The sequence below is a fragment of the Schistocerca piceifrons genome, chromosome 4 (assembly GCF_021461385.2).
Source record: "Schistocerca piceifrons isolate TAMUIC-IGC-003096 chromosome 4, iqSchPice1.1, whole genome shotgun sequence".
Taxonomy (NCBI): domain Eukaryota; kingdom Metazoa; phylum Arthropoda; class Insecta; order Orthoptera; family Acrididae; genus Schistocerca; species Schistocerca piceifrons.
Window position 1 is genome coordinate 556875708 of NC_060141.1, and position 22576 is coordinate 556898283.

General features: G+C 43.1%; 1 pseudogene; it reads left to right on the plus strand.

Moving 5' to 3' along the window:
• The first annotated feature begins 688 nt into the window (after positions 1-688).
• On the plus strand, positions 689-751 carry LOC124796971 (annotated as a pseudogene).
• Positions 752-22576: the final 21825 nt, after the last annotated feature.

Sequence of the window (22576 nt, forward strand, 5' to 3'; positions counted from 1 at the left end):
TCCTTTTTCTGTGCGGATGCACACATATTCCTCGAACTCTTATGGGACTTGGTAAGAATGGCTTCCACAAGTAATGAGTGTGTTGGGGTGGGACACTACGAATGTGATGTGTGGACATACAAGATGAGAATGTGGGTCTCGCGAGAGGCGTGAGGGAGACAGTCCCTACAGCCGCGCACTCTGCTGTGTCCTCGGTGGCTCAGATGGATAGAGTTTCTGCCCTGTAAGCAGGAGATCCCGTGTTCGAGTCCCGGTCGGGGCGCATATTTTCACCTGTCCATGTTGATATATATCAATGCCCTTTAGCAGCTGAAGGTAGTAATGTAATTCTAATCTTATAAAAACTAAGAGTCTCGAAAGTGTCAAGGAATTAGAAATTACTATCACTGTTTATTTACTAAGATGATATCTGTTCGGACATGTCCGAAAGAACAGATACCATCTTAGTAAATATATAGTTAAGGCTCACCGGCCACTTGACCATCTTCTTCTTCTGTGCGAATGCACAAACAGAGCCCGAACTCTTACGGGAATCGGCAACGCGCCGCGAGTAATGAGTATAATGGGCGGGGGCACTACGAATGTAGTGCGGGACAATACGTTGAGAATGTGGGTTTCGCGGGAGGCGTGCCAGAGATAAATCCCTGCAGTCGCGCTATCCTCTGTGTCCTCGGTGGCTCAGATGGATGTACTCGCTTCGGCGGTACATATACTAAAATTGGAACGATACAGAGAAGATTAGCATGGCCTCGCCGGCACGGTAGCTCAGCGTGTTCGACCAGAAAGCCGGCTGGCCTCTGTAATAAAAAACTGAGTGGAAGGATCAACCACAGAACTTGAACAAGATGTATTGCGACGTCCGCAACGACCAAACACAACGATCAATAACGAAAAAAAAAAGAAAAAAGAATGGATAGAGCGTCTGCCATGTAAGCAGGCGATCCCGGATTCGAGTCCCGGTCGGGGCACATATTTTCATCTGTCCCCGTTGATGTATGTCAACGCCTGTAAGCAGCTAAGGGTGTTCATTTCATTGTACTATCACTGTTTAATACAGGATACTTGTCAGTTGCTTGATAATATCAAAATATTTTGTATAATCTTTTGCTATTATTACGATAACCGTAGGAATCTGCGGCATGTGAAAAGCGGGGTGATGGCGAGCTGTATTGCGTGGGAGGGAGACGCTGAGTGAAGGCAGTAACAAAATGACAGCCTCCACCAAAACGGAAACATGGATGTGCATCTGGGCGACGGGCAGGTGGCGACAGAAATAAAAATAAAACAGTGCTTTAACCGTACCGTTCCTTCAATTTACTCATTAAGATTTCATCTGGCGCTATTTATTGTAAATATCCTATGTCGTGAAAAGACAGTTAATTTTACTATGATAAGAAAATCTTCAAGGTGGTGCTGGCTGCGTTCGTTCAGTGTAATTTCGTATCGGATCAGATTTTATTTCATTGTTTACTCGAAATCCAGCGTAACACGCGTGGCTACACGCCGCTTATCAGCTGCTACAACTTGAGCTGTGCAATCTATGTTCGACCCTGACACCTCTGTTTGCTGCCAGTTGTTCGCCCATGGCACTGTACACAGATAGGGAACTCGATAACTACGTATCATTATTCGAAGACAAGTAATATATTTTGCTCTCTGTTATATCAACAGGGCACCGTTAAGGACGTCCGGCCTGCAATTGAAAGTCTGATGATCTCTCCATTGGCACAAGATTTCGCACTAGCACCCCTTTCGGATCTCCGACATGAGACTGCTAAGCAATAACATTCTATGAGTTGTAGCATGGTACGTCAGAAGTTAGAACGTAGTAGGAAACCTAGTAAATCTTAAAAGGGAAAAGCAAAGGCTCAGTGTAGGTTTAGTCGGGGTCAGTGAAGTGAAATGGAAAGAAGACAAGGATTTGGTCAGATGACTGTTTGGTAATACCAACAGCAGCAGAAAATGACATAACAGGCGTAGTATTCGTTATCAAAAGGAAAATAGGGCAGAGAGTGAGCTACTGTGAACAGTTCAGTGATGTAGTTGCTCTGATCAGATTCGACTGCAAACCAAGGCCGACAGCAATAGGTGTTAACAACGCCAGCAGAAGGTGAAGAGACGGAGAAAGAATATGATGGCACTGCACAAGTAACTCCGTAAATAAAGAGAGATGAAAACCTGACAATCAAGGGTTGGAAGTCTGTTGTAGGGACAGAACAGAAGAAAGGGCTAGGGGAGAATATGGTTCAGTAGTAGGAACGAGATCGAAGAAAGATTAATTGAGTTGTGCAATAAATTTCAGACGGTAACAGCGAATACCCTGTACAAGAATCACAAGAGGACTGGGTATATTTGGTAAAGGCCTGGAGAAAGGGAAAGATAGTAACTGGATTACATCGTAGTCAGACGAAGATTCCGAAACCAGTTATAGGATTGCAAGGCCTACCCAGAGGAGATATAGACCCAGATCGCAGTATAGTTATGGTGGAGAGAAGACTAATGTTTAAGAGAATCGTCCGCAAGAATCAATGTGGAAAGAAGTGAGATAGTGATTTACTATGGAACGATGATGTGAGATTGAAGTTCTCTGAGACAGCAGAAACCGCGATTATTACTATCACAGTAGGAAGTTAAGTTGGAGAGGAATGGACAGTGGACATCTTCAAAAAGGATAATCACAGTTAAGTTGGACAGACATATACAGACACAGTGAAGGTAAAGGAAATGTTCAACGGAAGGACTGATTCAGCAATAGGAGGGACCAAACACCTATGTTGAAATGAAAAGATCTCAGCAGCAAGATCAGATCCACTGTTAATTGCAAAAGAGACAACAGAGCGCACCGAAGGTCCCTACGAGAGGAGGAACAGTCTGGTGACGTGACACAAGAAGAAATGGTAGTAGATTCGAACGACATATGGTATCAGTATCAGACTCACTTTTGAACACTTGCAGTCAAATAAGGCGAAAAACAATAATAATATGCCTTCGGGATTTTGTAAAATAACTAAAGGAAAGTCGCAGTCAGTCGACTATCCACGTTGGTTTGTAGTATCTATGAAACTGGGAACACAGAATCAGATCTTCGGAAAAATTCAGCCACACAATCCCAAAGACAGCAACAGGAGATAAGAGTAGTGGCACAAAGATTAAGCAGGGACTTTAATTCATTCAAGATGACGGCTGTCCCTGTGTGTGTGTGTGGGGGGGGGGGGGGTAGGGGGGGGGGGGGTGCCCTCCCTCCCTCTCTCTCTCTCTGGATGGTAGATGTGGTAATATCGAATCGTTAACAGGACCTCCCAATTTTTGCCCCCTCCCCAACTTCCCCTCCACCCTCCCTTTCTCCCCTCCTATCCCACTCTTCCATCCTCCCCTCTCACACTTCTCCCTCCCCTCTCCTCTTCTCCTCTCCCCCCTCACTTGTGAATTGGCAGGAAAAGGATTCAGTCCATACTGAGTTGCAGGAGAGGAAGGATGTGTCATATTGTCCCAGGGAAATTGGTGGGAAAAATCGCTCAGTCTGCCCTGAGTTGTTGATGTTGACAGACATGGGATAGATTATTTTCTTTATTTTGGGTATTATCTTGTTGGAAATTTTTCTTCATTTCATCATTTTGGGATAGACTAATAGCAATAATAATAATATATTATTATTAAATTTATGTATCACTGTTGTATTTGGACGTATGGTACTCTCTTTATTTGATCATCTTTGGAATATTGGCACAGTCTAACTATGATTTCACAATCCAAGATAGCTGGGCCAGAATACTGGCACAGTCCAACTCCCCTCCCCCTGCTAGCGAGAAACTCATAAATTCGCAATTGGTGGAAAAATTCAGATTTTTTCGTCTGGCTGTGAAACATGAGATTTTAGAAGAGTAATTGTCATTGATTGAGCACTAGAGTATAGCTGTAGCCAGTCTCATCATTAACTGCTGGGAGCAGGGAGGACATTTTCGCTATTAGTCTAACACTAGAGAGTTACTCCAGCCAGTAAAGGCGATGGCTCTATGCATAAAGGACGAATTATAATAGTATAGGAAACTATCATTGAAGTGCAGGAGATAGAGTACTGCTGATCTACAAGACATTTGCTTCTGAGAGGGACATAAGGATGGTAATGATGTTACTACAGCGACCAGCAAGTGGACAGTGGGTCGCTTTGGCTCTGACTGCGACCAGTGGAGGGGTACCATGCGGGCATACAGTTCCCCCCGGTAAGATGGCGTAAGGCCGTCGCATTGAACGGAAGCCATGTTGAAAGATAGGGGTTTGTAGCCAAAAGACTGGGGAATAATATGGAGTATTGGAATCGTGAATAAAACCAACCTGCTTTCAGAAAAAAAATGTGCTGGATTACTTATTGAACGCCCCTCGTACAATGGTGTCTGTCTTAATACAATGATCAATTTCGTGTTGGCAAGACAAAATTAAACGCACTCATTCAAACATTCGTATAACGCACATATATTCTCGGATTACATATGACACCCATCTGTAACTATTAATCACTATAGCAAAGCGTCCATGAATCAATGAATGGTGGAAATACCCAGGAAATTGTTCTGGCCAATACAATGACACTTTGGTATTAATTAACAGTGTGAGAGGTGGCATGCCTTTAGATGCACACAGTGACTTGCCCCCTCTCATATTTATATCTTACTCTGAGTAATTCTATTTGGGGAAGTATGGCCGAGTATTGTCATTACAAGGCTAGTACTGAGAACACAGAAGATATGAATATTTTCCTCCCTAACTGCATGTGGTGAAAAGTTGCTATTGCTTCACATGCAGACTTCCCATGCAGCATCACCCGTCACCCGGGTGGTCCGGTGACAGGTAGGTTCCACTGATCTTGAAAGGGTTATGCCGACAGGTGTGAGTGAGTCGAGTGGATGCTTTCCAGTCGCTGACATTGTCATAAGAGCGGGGGCGACACGCCCACAGGGGCCTGAATGAGCGGCTGGGGCTAGAGATTCCGTTACTTCGCAGAAACTTTCTGAAAACACTTTCTGATGGGCTACCAGCAAGGCGTGGGAATGACTTGTGTTCCCAGGCAGTCTTGGCGGGCAAATTCCCGCGTTTTCTGCAAAATCATAACTGTGATTGGCTTGCTCATTGGATAGCTCCGTGATGTAGCAAAATCGGTCCAGAAATTGGCACCAAGTATCTCTATTGGTGGAATAGTAGTGCTTTGGCAATAGAGTGCAATTTTCCGCCGGATTTCGGGTTGCTGTTTGGAACGTTTAACCACGGCCACTGTCGTGGGCACGGGAATGTTCTGTGTTCGGCTTGTACGGGTGCTCTTGAGAAGGTCGGCTCTCGTTTTTTGGTCGGAATAGGTTACAAGACTGAGCTCTCGCTGCTCTGGTCAGCCTGCCTTCCGTTGGCTGTCTAATATACTTTCATTTAATTGTAACTGTTTTACGAAGTTGCTGAAGTTTCGACTTCAACATAACTTTCCGAGTACAGTTGGCAATTGAATGTTCTGCGCACAAGCGGCCTATGTTGTCCGTCTTGAGCAGTTTTGGCTAAAGTTGACTGTATCGGAGTTACTGTGTGACTTAGCTTGTTAAAATCGATCACTGTACCATCAGTGATTGTGTAGCAAGCCTTCTTCGTCTCCCTCAGAGGCGCATTTGTGTTGCTAGGAAGTCTCTAGTCTGGAACAAACAGACCAGAATAATTTGATTCGGGCTATACTCGCGACATTATCATCACCACGACTGGACGTCGAAGCAACCGGCCATCGCCTCCGGTATGCCAGATCGTGTCCTTGCAGTTAAGAGGACAGCTTGGTAACGTATGTCCGCAGCACTGGCAGATTAGAGAATTTGCTCTGTGATAATCAGAGCTCAGCAGAGCGCGCCTGTTCCCGTCTTTCCTAACATGGTTCTGTCTTGGGTGTTCATTGTCTGAGTTATCACTACTGTAGCAGCAATTAATATTGGGTTGGCTGGGCGTTTCTCTTAAGATTTGAGTAGCAAGGAATTGGCTTCATATACCACTTGGTCATAAACGTCACAATCTAGTTTATGGAAAACTTCACTTTCACAGCATTTATTTGAGTATTCAATTTGACGTATTGTAAATGTTTCATGTGTTTTGTTTATTATTTTGAGTTTAGTCATAATAAATCAAATTGTTATTTTGGACAGAACTTTCATTCTGTTGATCGGTAGAGCAACCCTTTCATTTCTCCCTGCGTTAATGAAACTTTCCTTTATCAAATCAATTTCTATCAAATTAAATTATTGCCAGTGCCAAACTCTTTTCTACTCCACTTGCAGGGTCGATTACAGTCAGCTCGCGTTTCTTCTTAATCCATGTACAACAGCAAAAGTCGGAGTTAGAGAAGGGGGAGGGGCTTAGAGCATAATTTCCATATGAAGATTCTAGAAGAATTTAGTGTTAAATACACTGCTAGCCCCAGCACCTCACAAGTGCAGATAATAACATTCCAGAATGAAAGTTAATTAAACTACGAATTAAATTGCCACAAATGTATTTAATGAGTAAAAACAAATCGATTTTTTTGACATTATTATTCATAAATTTTTCACAAGATTTTGAAGTGAACATAAAATTGTAGAGACTTTTCGTGGCCACTTGACATATTGCCTTGTGTCTTTCGTCCTGGGATCTTCAGCTGACATTTGTTTAACGATTTTTCTGACGTTTCACCAGCTGGAGTGGCTGGCATTGTCAAAGATTCACTTTCCATTGCTGGTGAGGACTGGAGACGAGTCCGCGTCCAGAGACTATACATACCTGTCGCACCAGTGTCTGGGTGCCGTCCTCTGGTCATTATCTGCATGGTACGTCCCACATTGCTAGGTACGTTCGTTAGCTGTAGTACGGAAATCCGGGATCTTATCTTCATACTGGCGTCCTGGCTATCTTTGTGAAATGCATTGCGATTATGATTTAAAATTTTGTTCCTACTCACTCCTGTTTTCTGTCGGTATTCTGCTCCTAATGTTGCCTGACATTATTACCGCTTATAAGCGAGAATGTCTCAGGGGCCTTCCCATGGCCGGTCCTGCTGACAATTAATACAGTATCACATTACAACTGTCTCTCTCCAATCTGTGTTATGAGCGAACGAAACTACAATCGTCCAGCCATTCCAGTGGATTTTTGATTGCTCTGGGAGATGGCTCACTGGGGCTACAACACATAAAATATTCAGAATGAGATTTTCACTCTGCAGCGGAGTGTGCGAGTCTCGGTCGGGCACACAGTTTTAATCTGCCAGGAAGTTTCATATCAGCGCACACTCCGCTGCAGAGTGAAAATCTCATTCTGGAAACATCCCGCAGGCTGTGGCTAAGCCATGTCTCCGCAATATCCTTTCTTTCAGGAGTGCTAGTCTGCAAGGTTCACAGGAGAGCTTCTGTAAAGTTTGGAAGGTAGGAGACGAGGTACTGGCAGAAGTAAAGCTGTGAGGATGGGGCGTGAGTCGTGCTTGGGTAGCTCGGTGATAGAGCACTTGCCAGCGAAAGGCAAGTCTCGGTCCGGCACACAGTTTTAATCTGCCAGCAAGTTTCACATAAAATATTACTTCGTTTTATTACATGAATGAATAAATAAAAAGATTTGCTTAATTTGATTCATTCCAATCTGAGGCTTTAATAGCTTTTTAGTCCTACTCGATGATGTTGACTCCTTCAGCTGAGGTCACGAGCTGGGTTGAGCACTTGTAATATTTCTGGCTTATTCAGCCATCGTATTAGGCTCCAGGAAGCTATTCCCAGGGCAGTGGAGATGCAAGAAGCAGAGAGATGACGCAATGTGGGATGAGGTACCGGTGACAGATGTTAGATTCTGTACCATTACCGTGAGAAAGACCGCCTGCAAGATGCTGCTGCTCTGTGATTGGCTGCTGAGTTCGGCGGTAGGGCGCCAAACCGTTAAACTTTAGTTGCTATTATTAATTAAACCTGTCATCCAGATTACTTCATTTTTTAAATAAACATCTCTCAACAGCCAGCTATCAATCAGTCATTTCAAAATTATTAAAATCAAAGTATTACTAAAACAAAAGACTGACGATATTACTGCCGATGCACTACGGTGGTGTTCGGGTCACGCCTTGCTGTCTTGGCGCGCGAAGTGTCTCGGTCAGTCCGGCTGTCCAGTTCTGACCGTTCCAGTAGACAGAAATGTTGTCTGTTATAGCAGTATTTGTTTCATGCAATTTTATTTACTACAGTTCCGACCGTCGCTAGGTACAGACATGTTGTCTGTAATAGTAGTATTTGATTCATGTAATTTTATTCTCCAGTTCTGACGGTTCCAGTAGACAGAAATGTTGTATGTGGCAGGATGTATTTAATGTTATTTTAGCCAGATATAATGACTGTGGAAAGATATGTTCAATACGTTGTGATCAAGAATAGTTTCTTGTGTCTATATCAATAAAAACGCGAGTGGCATCCCATATGATTTATAGTTTATTCGTAGCAGCAGTTCCTTGCGAAGTTAATTTCAGCCTCAAGAAAAGGAATCCATGACCTGCGTGCTGTTTTCTTCGCTGGGGACATCATCATCATGAAGACAGCAGGTTAGTGAAGTGTACAAGAACTGACGTATTCCACACAGGGCAGTGGAAACAATTGGGCACCTCACGTGTACTGCATGCACAGTACGAATGTGCTCAGTGACACGTCATCTGCAGTAATGCAGAGGAGGTAAAGAAGGATGAAAGTATTAACAATATCTCACTTTTATTCCTTTTTTCTTGCCGTACACTTCCGTGCTCGGCTCTATATTGAGCTTCGTGCGAGGACGCTGCTATGCTTGGAGAGAGTGTGTGTCTTCTCAGCTCTCTAATCCATCATTGCGGACTGCAGTGAGACATCAGTAATGACTGTGGTATCGATGTGTGTTCCGACTTCCTTGTTGCGCCGCGATCTTTGGACGATACCACAATCTGCTATGTCGAATGCTACCCTCTATAATTAATAGGACTGATATCCCCCTTCTCTGAAACAAGAAAAAATAATCGCATCTATGGAGCTGATTATCTGTCCTAAAGAGTCCATATGTGCACGCTACATGTGTTCTGCTACCCTAGTAGCAGCTGGCAGCGTGTATTGCAAGACTGTCCTGACAATTCTGTAATTTGCATTGGCTTGCTCGCCTACGGCACATTGCAGGCGACTTGTACCTCGAGCAGCTTAATGAATCCTCTCGTAATTGCTCCTGAGATGTGTCAGAATGTTTTGTGGAAACAGAAACGTCCGGCGCTTTCCTTAAGGTCGCCAGCTGTCAGTTCTCAAGATCACATTTGAGTCGCTATTGAGTGAAATGTATGGGCCTTGAAGCAAGATTACTGTTTAACATCCTGTCGACGACGAGGTCATTACAGCATAAACTCGGATTGAGTAAATCGGTCGTGTTCTTTTCACAGAAACAACCGCGGTGTTTCCTTCGAGTATCTGAGGGTACATTGGGAGAGCCAGAATACGATTTGACTGTGGATGACGACAAGGGTCGATCGCATTCGATCTGGTTATGTCCTTTGACGGAATTACGTTCTTATTTGGTGTTTCAAAACTTATTTGCAATTTCGTTTTTGCATTGTATGGCTGGAGTCAGCCGAGACAAATATTGCTCATCACGTTTTTCATGCGACGCCCAAGTATCGACGGAAAGCGTCGCTTTGTTACCAATTACAGACAAAATTATTTTTCAAGCGGAACTTTACATGCACATAGAGCGGTCGCAAATTAGTGTAGTCCGATATTCGTTTTATGGACAGGTATTGTATTGTATTGTACTGTACTGTATGTTAACCGGGGACCTAGAAACGACGGAGAGGCTCCGCCCCCGCTGCAGCCGCAGTGGTCCACTTCACCCCTCCGCCGCCCCACACCGAACCCAGGGTTATTGTGCGGTTCGGTCCCCAGTGGACCCCCAGGGAACGTCTCACACCAGCCGAGTGTAACCCCTATGTTTGCGTGGTAGAGTAATGGTGGTGTAAGCGTACGTGGAGAACTTGTTTGTGCAGCAATCGCCGACATAATGTAACTGAGGCGGAATAAGGGGAACCAGCCCGCATTCGCCGAGCCAGATGGAAAACCACCTAAAAACCATCCACAGACTGGCCGGTTCACCGGACCTCGACACAAATCCGCCGGGCGGATTCGTGCCGGGAACCAGGCGCTGTTTCCCGCCTGGAAAGCCATGCGTTAGACCGCACGGCCAACCGGGAGGGCTTATGGATAGGTACTAACAGGGACAGTAAAACACTGAGATTAACCAGTACACCAAGAGTGATAGCACAGCCCTGGCCCGCGCTGACCGCTTTCGACGAGCATTCAACGCTACTGAGTCGCTGCTGAATTTCAGTCTATTCTTCCCGTTCTGCTGTCCCTGTTGATACATAACGATAAAACGACTGTCAGACTACACTAGCCTGGAACCGCTCCATCGAATGGGCATGTAAAATATCGCTTCAAAAATGATTTTGTTTGTCATGGAAACAAACCTACGCGTTCCGTTGTCACTGGGCGTCGCATGAAACACGTGGCGAGCAGTAATTCTCTGGGCTGACTCCAGATATGCAATGCAAAAACGGAATTGCAAAGACGCGCAAATGCGCTTGACGACGCTCAGGAGAGAGATCCTTTATACAGTATACTGGGTGGTCTATTGATCGTGACCGGGCCAAATATCTCACGAAATAAGCGTCAAACGAAAAAACTACAAAGAACGAAACTCGTTTAGCTTGAAGGGGGAAACCAGATGGCGCTATGGTTGGCCCGCTAGATGGCGCTGCCATAGGTCAAACGGATATCAACAGTGTTTTTGTAAATAGGAACTCCCATTTTTTATTACATATTCGTGTAGTATGTAAAGAAATATGAATGTTTTTGTTGGACCACTATTTTCGCTTTGTGATAGATGGCGCTGTAGTAGTCACTAACGTGTAAGTACGTGGTATTACGTAACATTCCGCCAGTGCGGACGGTATTTGCTTCGTGATACATTACCCCTGTTAAAATTTACCTTTTACTAATTGCGGAAAAGGTCGATATCGTGTTGATGTATGGCTATTGTGATCAAAATGCCCAACGGGGGTGTGCTATGTATGCTGCCCGGTATCCTGGACGACATCATCCAAGTGTCCGGACCGTTCGCCGGATAGTTACGTTATTTAAGGAAACAGGAAGTGTTCAGCCACATGTGAAACGTCAACCACGACCTGCAACAAATGATGATATCCAAGTAGGTGTTTTAGCTGCTGTCGCGGCTAATCCGCACATCAGTAGCAGACAAATTGCGTGAGAATCGGGAATCTCAAAAACGTCGGTGTTGAGAATGCTACATCAACATCGATTGAACCCGTACCATATTTCTATGCACTAGGAATTGCATGGCGACGACTTTGAACGTCGTGTACAGTTCTGCCTCTGGGCATAAGAGAAATTACGCGACGATGACATTTTTTGCACGCGTTCTATATAGCGACGAAGCGTCATTCACCAACAGCGGTAGCGTAAACCGGCATAATATGCACTATTGGTCAACGGAAAATCCACGATGGCTACGACAAGTGGAACATCAGCGACCTTGGCGGGTTAATGTATGGTGCAGCATTATGGGAGGAAGCATAATTGGCCCTCATTTTATCGACGGCAATCTAAATGGTGCAGTGTATGCTGATTTCCTGCGTAATGTTCTACCGATGTTACTATAAGAGGTTTCACTGCATGACAGAATGGCGATGTACTTCCAACAGATGATGTCCGGCACATAGCTCGCGTGCGGTTGAAGCGCGGTATTGAATAGCATATTTCATGACAGGTGGATTGGTCGTCGAAGCACCCACCATACCATGCCCCTCACGTTCACCGGATCTGACGTCTCCGGATTTCTTTCTGTGGGGAAAGTTGAAGGATATTTGCTATCGTGATCCACCGACAACGCCTGACATGTGTCAGCGCATTGTCAATGCATGTGTGAACATTGCGGAAGGCGAACTACTCGCTGTTGAGATGAATGTCGTTACACGTATTGCCAAATGCATTGAGGTTGACGGACATCATTTTGAGCATTTATTGCATTAATGTGGTACTTACAGGTAATCACGCTGTAACAGCATGCGTTCTCAGAAATGATAAGTTCACAAAGGTACATGTATCACATTGGAACAACCGAAATAAAATGTTCAAACGTACCTACGTTCTGTATTTTAATTTAAAAACCTACCTGTTACCAACTGTTGCTCTACAATTGTGAGCCATATGTTTGTGACTATTACAGTGCCATCTATCACAAAGCGAAAGAAGTGGTCCAACTAAAACATTCATATTTCTTTACATACTACACGAATATGTAATAAAAAATGGGAGTTCCTTCTTACAAAAACGCAGTTGATATCCGTTTGACCTATGGCAGCGCCATCTAGCGGGCCAACCATAGCGCCATCTGGTTTCCCCCTTCAAGCTAGACAAGTTTCGTTTTTTGTAGTTTGTAGTAGCTTATTTCATGAGATATTAGGCCCGGTCACGATCAATGGACCACCCTGTTTATGCAGGGTGAATTACGTAAAACTTGCAGCTCAAATATCGTGGAAATAGGAAGTGCTGTTAATGTCAGTAACCATTGATCCATTTAGTCTAACGGTCTTCTCACAAATACGACACATAATTTACAACCTGATGTTTTCTGTGTGGTCGTAACTGCACCACCAAGTGGTCTACACCTATCAGTATAGACTAACCCTTTTGTGTTCATGCATCCACACTTCAAATTCTCACCTGGTACCCAGGAGAAAACAAGCATTAATGGCCTGCTTTTGCAATATATACTCTGTGGCATTAGCAACCTCAAAATATACTTCTCCTTACAGCTATAATTATTAGTCTAAAGATGAAGTAAATACTGTTATGTCGTTAAGCATGCTGTTCTCAGTCACGAATGAAAATATGTATTGTTTTTCTTTAATTAATATTATCTATGTTGCCTGAAATATGTAACAAAATTTTTATGTTACTGTTGTACACGTATTTTTTCTATTGCATTGGTGCTATGTCCAGAGACACTGACTGTGGTGTCACCGCCAGACACCACACTTGCTAGGTGGTAGCCTTTAAATCGGCCACGTGTCGCCACTATCAGTGATTGCAGACCGAGCGCCGCCACACGGCAGGTCTAGTCTAGAGAGACTTCCTAGCACTCGGCCCATTGTACAGCCGACTTTGCTAGGGATGGTTCACTGACTACATACGCTCTCATTTGCAGAGACGACAGTTTAGCATAGCCTTCAGCTACGTCATTTGCTACGACCTAGCAAGGCGCCATATTCAGTTACTATGTCTTCTGAACAGCTAATGTTGTGAATCATGTACCGTCAAGAGCGACGTTCGTCATTAATGGATTAAAGTTAAGTATCAAACTAATTACGTCCGCTTTCTGAATTCTAATTCCTTGTCATGTTCCAGATCCCACGTCAGTATAGCCTTTCCCTCCTCACGCCAGCCTGCGTGAGCTAAAACGCGTGCATTTCGGCCTCCTCTAGTAACTCGGTGTTGGATCTTCTGCCAACACAACACTCACAACTGTGTAAAATCAGAGCTATGATCAGTTGCAAGAAAAGAAAAAGAGGGTAGACGTAACAACTGTGTAAAATCAGAGCTTTGAACAGTTGGAAGGAAAGAAAAAGAGGATAGACGTAAAATTTTCTGGACAGCGAATGTACAAAAATGAGGATCTGAAGGACTCTAGGACTAACAATTGGTGAAAAATGTATACAAAGGCGGTGAAAAGAACGTGTGATTCCAACTGATTAAAGTTGTCGAGATTCTCCAAACGATTTATGAGCTTAGAGCAGCTGATGTTTGGGGTATATGTGATGGAAGAATGTAGCTATTTACTGAATTACGCTGAGGAATGATTAATTACTAAATAATACTTTTCTTAAGACACCTACATTATTAGACGACTAACCCAGTTCATGGGTCGTGGCTCATGGTCACAGTGCCAGTCACAGGTAACCGATCTAACCGCTTCCAGAGAGAACAATAATTTGATTTTCAAGGGAACAACACACATAACAAAGCAAAAAAAGATACAAAGTAATATACTGGTAATGTTATGTCGATGACATAATGTGCCTGCCGGCCGAAGTGGCCGTGCGGTTAAAGGCGCTGCAGTCTGGAACCGCAAGACCGCTACGGTCGCAGGTTCGAATCCTGCCTCGGTCATGGATATTTGTGCTGTCCTTAGGTTAGTTAGGTTTAACTATTTCTAAGTTCTAGGGGACTAATGACCTCAGCAGTTGAGTCCCATGGTGCTCAGAGCCATTTGAACCATTTTTTTGAACATAATGTGCCTAATTAATAATCACATGCACACACAGAACGGCTATAAAATGAAGCAAATAACTTACACCCAAAAATTTCCTTCGCATTAGAACTAGAAACAGACAACACTACATTTTCTTGATATTACCATACTAAAAACAAACAACACCCATGAATTCGTAACATTCAGGAAATCGACAACCTCGAACACCACCATTCACAATCTACAAGCAAGCAAGCTTGAGATCCACGCTCCACAGGTTGAACAGAACACCCATGGGTAAACAGAATTACACACAGGAGCTAAACACAATGAAACAAATAGCAGAGGCAAATGGTTACAAACCCCATATGATAGAGAAGTGAAACCAACAAATTTGTAAACGGAAAGGGTACGAACGCACAATCCACATACAAAACCTTGCACAACACAGAGTAACATCACACACAAACAATGACCACAAGCAAGAAACAACAGTGCAACCACACACTCAGAAAATAAAGTGGCACATACTCACCTACAATAAAATTGTCCACAGAATAGACAACGTATGGAAGAAACAGAAACTTCAAATGGGATACAGGACAGACAACACAACACAAAAAACTCAGAACATAGGAGACACACACAGATAAATCAACAGATCAGGAATATATGAACTGACAAAATTCACACTTCCATCGTTTGGTTTGCACATGATGAACTACCAGGGGAGGACACCGTACAGATGGTCCAGCAGAATCAAGCAATGTAAACTCAAGGTAAGAGCAAAAACGAACAAAAACGAACAAAAACTGTTTCTAGGTCTCATTTTGTTAGCCGGCCGTAGTGGCCGAGCGGTTCTAGGCGCTACAGTCTGGAACCGCGCGACCGCTACGGTCGCAGGTTCGAATCCTGCCTGGGACATGAGTGTGTGTGATGTCCTTAGGTTAGTCCATGGTGCTCAGAGCCATTTGAACCTCATTTTGTTGATCAGTTACAACCTAAAATATGTTCACTTTTTACAGTTTTTCAATAAACAAAAGCCTCTGATGACGGCACAGAGGTGCGGAACATGTTTGGGTAACAATAAAAAAAAGTGTTTTGCATAAAAGGTGGAACCTATCTGCAATAATTGTGGTTTTCAATATTTTGTATAATTATTCACCGAATGTAAAAATTTAAAATGCTGTCGTAATATATTCATTAAGAGGCATCATCTTATGTCAAAGGTTTACCACAGTAAGATAAGTATTACAGTAAGCAATTTTAAGTGTATATGTCCTGGGGCAGCATAACTAACTACGCGAAAACGCCCAGACTGTATTCATCTAGTATCTGAGAATGGGTGCACTTAGTGACTACCAACAAATGTTACATGTAATATCAAACTTTTACGAAACTTTTTCTCGCTGACAAAGCGATAAAGTTTATCGATTCCTACAATTTCATTGTGAAGAATCATATTTTTTTCCTTCCTCTCGTTGTTTTCTTTTTATGTACAACAGTCCGCAGCTCGTGGTCTTGCGGTAGCGTTCTCGCTTTCCGCGCGCGGGGTCCCGGGTTCGATTCCCGGCAGGGTCAGGGATTTTTCCTGCATCGAGATGATTGGGTGCTATTGTGTCGTCTTCATCATCACCATCATTCATCCCCGGTCGGAGGAAGACAATGGCAAACCACCTACACCAGGACCTTGCCTAGTCGGCGGTGCGGGTCTCCCGCATCGTTCCCTACGCTCCTCGGAGTATGGGACCTCATCATCATCATATATATGTAAAATAATAAGTTATTTTGTACCAGCGATTCTATTGGGTCACAAACAAAACATGTAGATACACGCTCTTCAATTTTTTAATCTCTGTATATTCATCGGTCTGTCACTATAAGTGCCGGCCGGGGTGGCGCTACAGTCTGGACCTCAGAAGTTAATTCCCATAGTGCTCAGAGCCATTTGATTTTTTTCTCTTTGTAAGTGGTAGCGGGCGGACGTATGACGACTTCTGCCGAGTGAATATTGTTAAAAAAATGTGTATTCCAATTGTTCATTAAAAAGTCTTATAAAAAGTTATCGAGAAAGCAAAACTCATTCGTACATTCACGTCTGCTTATCTTTCCGTGACGCGCTGAGAATCCTGCATCAAGAAGATCGAAGCAGACAAGAATAATTTGCGTAAGCAGAAGAGGGGTGATCGGGAACCAGTATTGTCATACCAAGCTCTATGCACAATGGCGGTAACAAGAAAAAGAAAGTTCGTTAATTTAAATGCTGAATAAATGTATTGAATATTGAAGGTCTGTTTATATTAGTACCAGTTAAAGTTTACAAAGGATATGTGTACCTTCCAACTTTTTTTCAATTATTCTTTCAAAAATTCCTGTTTTTACTTATTTAAGCAGCAATTTTTAATCAGTTTCCACTATATATTATATTTTATTCCCACCGCCACTATTCATCGTGCAGTAAAACGGCTGCATCAGGCATGACGTTTTAATTTAGGCCTGTTACTTCCTTACTACCAACCCTATTCGCGACATTTTCCAGACAGTATCCACATATACCACTGAATATATCTACAAAGTTATCTCATTCTACGGTACGTAATCCAGGAGGCACGAGTTCATAAACACCGACATGCATTGAAAACTAGGCTTCGCTTGAAACAGAGCGAAAATTACACAGACTACACTCATCCAGCCTTTGATAATGAGTGCATTTAGCTACTTCCAATAAATTTTAAACAGAATGTCAACTCTTTTATAACCTTTCTTCTGGCTTACAAGCTTAACGTCAAATATTAAACACAGTATCTCATTTACAAAATACACTACTGGCCATTAAAATTGCTACACCAAAAAGAAATGCAGATGATAAACGGGTATTCATTGGATAAATATATTATACTAGAACTGACATGAGATTAAATTTTCACGCAATTTGGGTGCATAGATCCTGAGAAATCAGTAACCAGAACAGCCACCTCTGGTCGTAATAACGGCCTTGATACGCCTGGACATTGAATCAAACAGACCTTGGATGGCGTGTACAGGTACAGCTGCCCATGCAGCTTCAACACGATACCATAGTTCATCAAGAGTAGTGACTGGCGTATTGTGACGAGCCAGTTGCTCGGCCACCATTGACCAGACGTTTTCAATTGGTGAGAGGTCTGGAGAATGTGCTGGCCAGGGCAGCAGTCGAACATTTTCTGTATCCAGAAACGCCCGTACAGGACCTGCAACATGCGGTCGTGCATTATCCTGCTGAAATGTAGGGTTTGGCAGGGATCGAATGAAGGGTAGAGCCACGGGTCGTAACATCTCAAATGTAACGTCCACTGTTCAGAGTGCCGTCAATGCGAACAAGAGGTGACCGAGACGTGTAACCAATGGCACCCCATACCATCACGCCGGGTGATATGCCAGTATGGCGATGACGAATACACGCTTCCAGTGTGCGTTCACCGCGATGGCGCCAAACACGGATGCGACTATCATGATGCTGTAAACAGAACTTGGATTCATCCGAAAAAAAAAGACGTTTTGCCATTCTTGCGCCCAGATTCATCGTTGAGTACATTATCGCAAGCGCTCCTGTCTGTGACGCAGCGTCAAGGGTAACCACAGGCATGGTCTACGAGCTGATAGTCCATGCTGCTCCAAACGTCGTAGAACTGTTCGTGCAGATGGTTGTTGTCTTGCAAACGTCCCCATCTGCTGACCCAGGGATCGAGACGTAGCTGCACGATCCGTTACAGCCATGCGGATAAGATGCCTGTCATCACGACTGCTAGTGATACGAGGCCGTTGGGATCCAGCACGGCGTTCCTTATTACCCTCCTGAACCCACCTATTCCATATTCCGCTAACAGTCATTGGATCTCGACCAACGCGAGCAGCATTGTGGCGATACGATAAACCGCAATCGCGATAGGCTACAATACGACCTTTATCAAAGTCGGAAACGTGATGGTACGCATTTCTCCTCCTCACACGAGGCATCACAACAAAGCTTCACCAGGCAACGCCGGTCAACTGCTGTTTGCGTATGAGAAATAGGTTGGAAACTTTCCTCATGTCAGCACGTTGTAGGTGTCGCCACCGGCGTCAATCTTGTGTGAATGCTCTGAAAAGCTAATCATTTGCTTATCACAGCATCATCTTCCTGTCGGTTAAATTTCGAGTCTGTAGCACGTCATCTTCGTGGTGTAGCAATTTTAATGGCCAGTAGTGTAATCACAAATTTGAAGCTGACATAGCAGTTCGATTATTTAAGGAATCAGGGATTTACTGCTAGCACACCTAATTATCTAATGTGTCTTTTCTGTTTAATAGAGGGTCGCGCCCCTACAATTATATATCGGGCGTTGCGATCTTATACTGAAAAGTGCAATTTTGAGTAGCTTGAAATGATAGTGCCACCAAAATACTCCTCCACGTACTGCTCCAAGTTTATTTCAACTTTCAGGAAGGGTGGTTGATTCAAGAAACATTATTGGTCAACAGCACCCATACTCATTTTAGTGTATTTTCGCGTAAAGTCCAGAAAGACACCACACCATCCTCTGAAAATCTGCGAAATCAGTACTTGCAGCACAGTGGCAAAAATGACAGCGATTTCACCAGTTGGTGTTCTCTCAAGCAGTAACGTCCTCAGCATCATAGGCCCTGGGAAAATCTAAAAAACTGTTCTCAAGACAAGCTGCCAACTCTGCAGTGTCTTCTGAAGATGCGGTATCTCAGAGCTGTATTGCCATATCTTTTTCCGGAAAGTCGGGAGACGTTTATCAGCTAAACGCACGTTTCTTACGGTGGTCTATAAGCTTACCTCTTGCCGGCAGACTTCCATTGTCTGGAACCAATGCGTGCAGCTCGGCAACACAAATTGGATTCGAGCAATAAACTGCACAATAGGCCGGGTGTCAGTATATCAGTTGCCGAGGTGGCTTTCCGAAGACAAAGCGATGGCAACTATGCTTGTCGCTTCCCCAGTCACAATTCTGCATAGGCCGCATTCTTTCGCCCCACAACGGGCAGCTTTCGCCATGCTACTTGCGACTCCTATCCCATATCCCCAGCGTTGCTCAGTTCTAAAGCTCACCCAGAAAATCAAAGAATACAGGCAGCAGCAGATTAAATTAAAGAATTTAAAAAAACGAAATGAAGGCAGCATGAACAATGACTGTAATCACATTAATTTATCTAAACTTTAGATTGATAAAGCCTTTCTGACTCAACTCCCATCCAGTCGAATTATCTGTCATAAATAAATGAAAAGGGAAAGCCAAATGACTGGCGATGTTTAGAGTAAAAAAAAATAGAAAGAGTCATGTGTAAGTGAGAAGAACCAACATAATATTTACGTAATTTTTTTATTTAAAAGAAGTTCACATGCAAAATAAGCCGGAATATTGTTATATGTCTTTTCTTCTCTTGCAGCGGAAGTGTTTTGGAAGTGAAACAGTTAACAACTGATCCGCTACCTTGTAGTTACTGGTACATCAAAAAACGAAATATTTTGAACTTACTAACGGCAGGCAATACTACAATTTTCGTTAGCAGAAACTATTACATTTTGTGAAGTTTACAGGAATCCAGTTTTGTATATGTCCATGAATCTTATGTGAAGGGTTTATTTCAATAGTGGCACAAGTCCATTTTTGTTCATTGTGAGATACAGAGTCCTAAAGTTAAAAGAGCTGAAAAATCTGCAGTTGAGATACTAGAAATATTCAAGCATATGGCTTCTTGCTAGAGATGAACCTTTCTTTCTGTTTGTTTGGATCATTAATTTCAGAAGAATTATAGGCAGAAAAGTGGAGGTAATGGACTTGTACCACTATTGAAATAAGCCCTTCATTTGTGCGTTGTGAATACTATGGCAGCGAATTAGAGTTAAATAGCGGTTGAACGTTAGAAAAAAAAAAGAATGAATACAGACCGAGTTTGTGCATGAGAGAAGAGAATGACGAAAAAATGAAGGTTAATTTTAAGAATTTTATAGAGCTCGACCTCATATCAGGTAGAACAACGGTGGGGACCGAAACTGTCTGTAGATTTGTTTCAGGAATCATCATCGTATTTCTTACTGGTGACAGAAATAACGGATCACCCAATTCAGGATGCCTGGTTTAGGATACGAACTCCACTCTTCACAAATACGAGTCCAATGTCATAGCAATATCATGGAAGATAATTTACACGATATAAAATCGAGGTGCGCAGTTACTTTTGTCACCATCTAAATTAGCTTTACGATTGAGAATATAGGTCTGCAAAGTATGATAATTTCAAACGTGTAAATGCGGGTGGGTCTTGCTATTTTCTGCGTTCGTGTCTGCCTACTTTTGGGAAAAGTAAATTTTTCACTTAGTTTTTGCCACAGTGGGAGGTCTCTTTTCTGTGTTTTGCCTTACTCTTTTGGCTCACTAACATGTACAATGAATTTGTGCCAGGGAGTCTTCAAGAAGCTGGAGTGCTTTGTTGGTTATCAGGCTGTTAAGTCCACCCACGTACACTACCCATCAGACAAGCAGCTAAAAATTAGGATTTCTGCCCAACGAAAAACCTCTGGTTTACATGTTACAATTCTCTCCAAAAATTAGCTAAAAAGCTTGGAAACTGATGTACATAAAAATATAAATGCTTTTATGAAGCAGTCCTTTGGTGTGGGTCATGGACAGCATGGCCGTCCTTTTCTGTTTAGTGATATATGACATACGTAGAGATTATGATCGTGCTGAGATGCACATATTAAGAAATTTGAATTTTTAAGAAACAGTCTAGAATGAGCGTCATGGGTTTCATATCAAACTGGATTCTCAGGTATCTTCGCGGAAAATTATACGAACTACTCGTATATTAGACTACTGCACGCGTGTGTGGAACTGATCTTAAGCGTCAGCCAGCAGAACAGTGGAGGCGATCGCGAATAACCACGGACTTATTTGACTCGCAGGACATGGTCAGATACACTGCAGAACGTGAACTGACATGTCCTCAAAAAGTAGCATAAGTTTTGGCAGAAGTACAGTCGCCTGCATAAAAAACTACGCCCTCGATGTACGAAGGCGTGCTGAGACGTAATGCCTCAGAATTCTTTATGTGAAAGTCATTCAAGGTTTTTAAATAAAACGAATATTTTTTTTTACTTATGAATTTGGCCAGCTATGGACCGCTTACAACTTAAGACTTATGGTGTTTCTTTTTCTTCCTTTCTCCCCAGTACTACTTCATTTTCTCGCCAACTGCTCGTCTCTGCTCATCTGTCCACACTCTCTTGGGACGAGGTTTTGGGTCATCTTCTTCATAGTTTGCGTTTTCTGTCTGTAGCCTGAACATTATTGACACGATACGATTTTATTCTTCATGTCTACGTATTTGCACCCTCTGCCGCAAAAGGGCTCCGAATTGTAGCGTGTAACGTAATTATGTCGGTGCGGGAGAAACACTGTTGTGTAAACTAGTTTCGAATTCGAAGAGTTTGTCCATCCATGCTTCAGCATGACAATACCACACCACACACGAGCGCCACGACATCTGCAAGAATCCATCGCCTTGGATTCACCGTATCGATCATCCTCCACACAGTTCCTATTTGACCCCATCGGATTTTCATCTGTTTCGAAAGGACACCTTCTGGGACTTTACTTTGACAGATATCACACGGTGCAGGCAGAGGTGAGGTTGCGACTCTGTCTACAAAGTCAAACATTCTACAGCGACAGTGTCAGCAAAGTGGTCTCTCGTTGGGAAAAATATGTTCATCGCCAGGGTGGCTACGATGAGAAATGAATATGAACGCATAAAGAATAAAGATGTAGAACGTTAATAATGTTTGTTTTATTTAAAAACCGTTAAGAGTTTTCGTACAAAAAGTTCGTAAGCATTACTTTTCAGCACGCCCTCATACTTAACTACACGACTCTTCAAACTCTTTTGATATTCTCCTATCTCGCACAATCTCGTTGCGGCTGCGTACACAGTCAACAACGTCCGTGCATAGATAATGAAACAGTTATCTACAGCGTTCTCATGTAGTGTCATATCAGGTGACCATGACCTACCATACTATTCCTCGTTTTCCTCTTTCCTGAGTAAAATGAGTTTGAAGGGTGTTTCAACATCTCATTGCCTGGAAAGTGCTGAAATCTAGTGAAAAGGAGGTTGTAATTGGGAAGATGGTACAAAATTAATGTCGCGGAGAGAAGCTCCGTAGCAACCATCTTCATTTTCTGAAACGTTCTCAAAATGTTGTTTGTTTTGTTTCGTTTGAGGG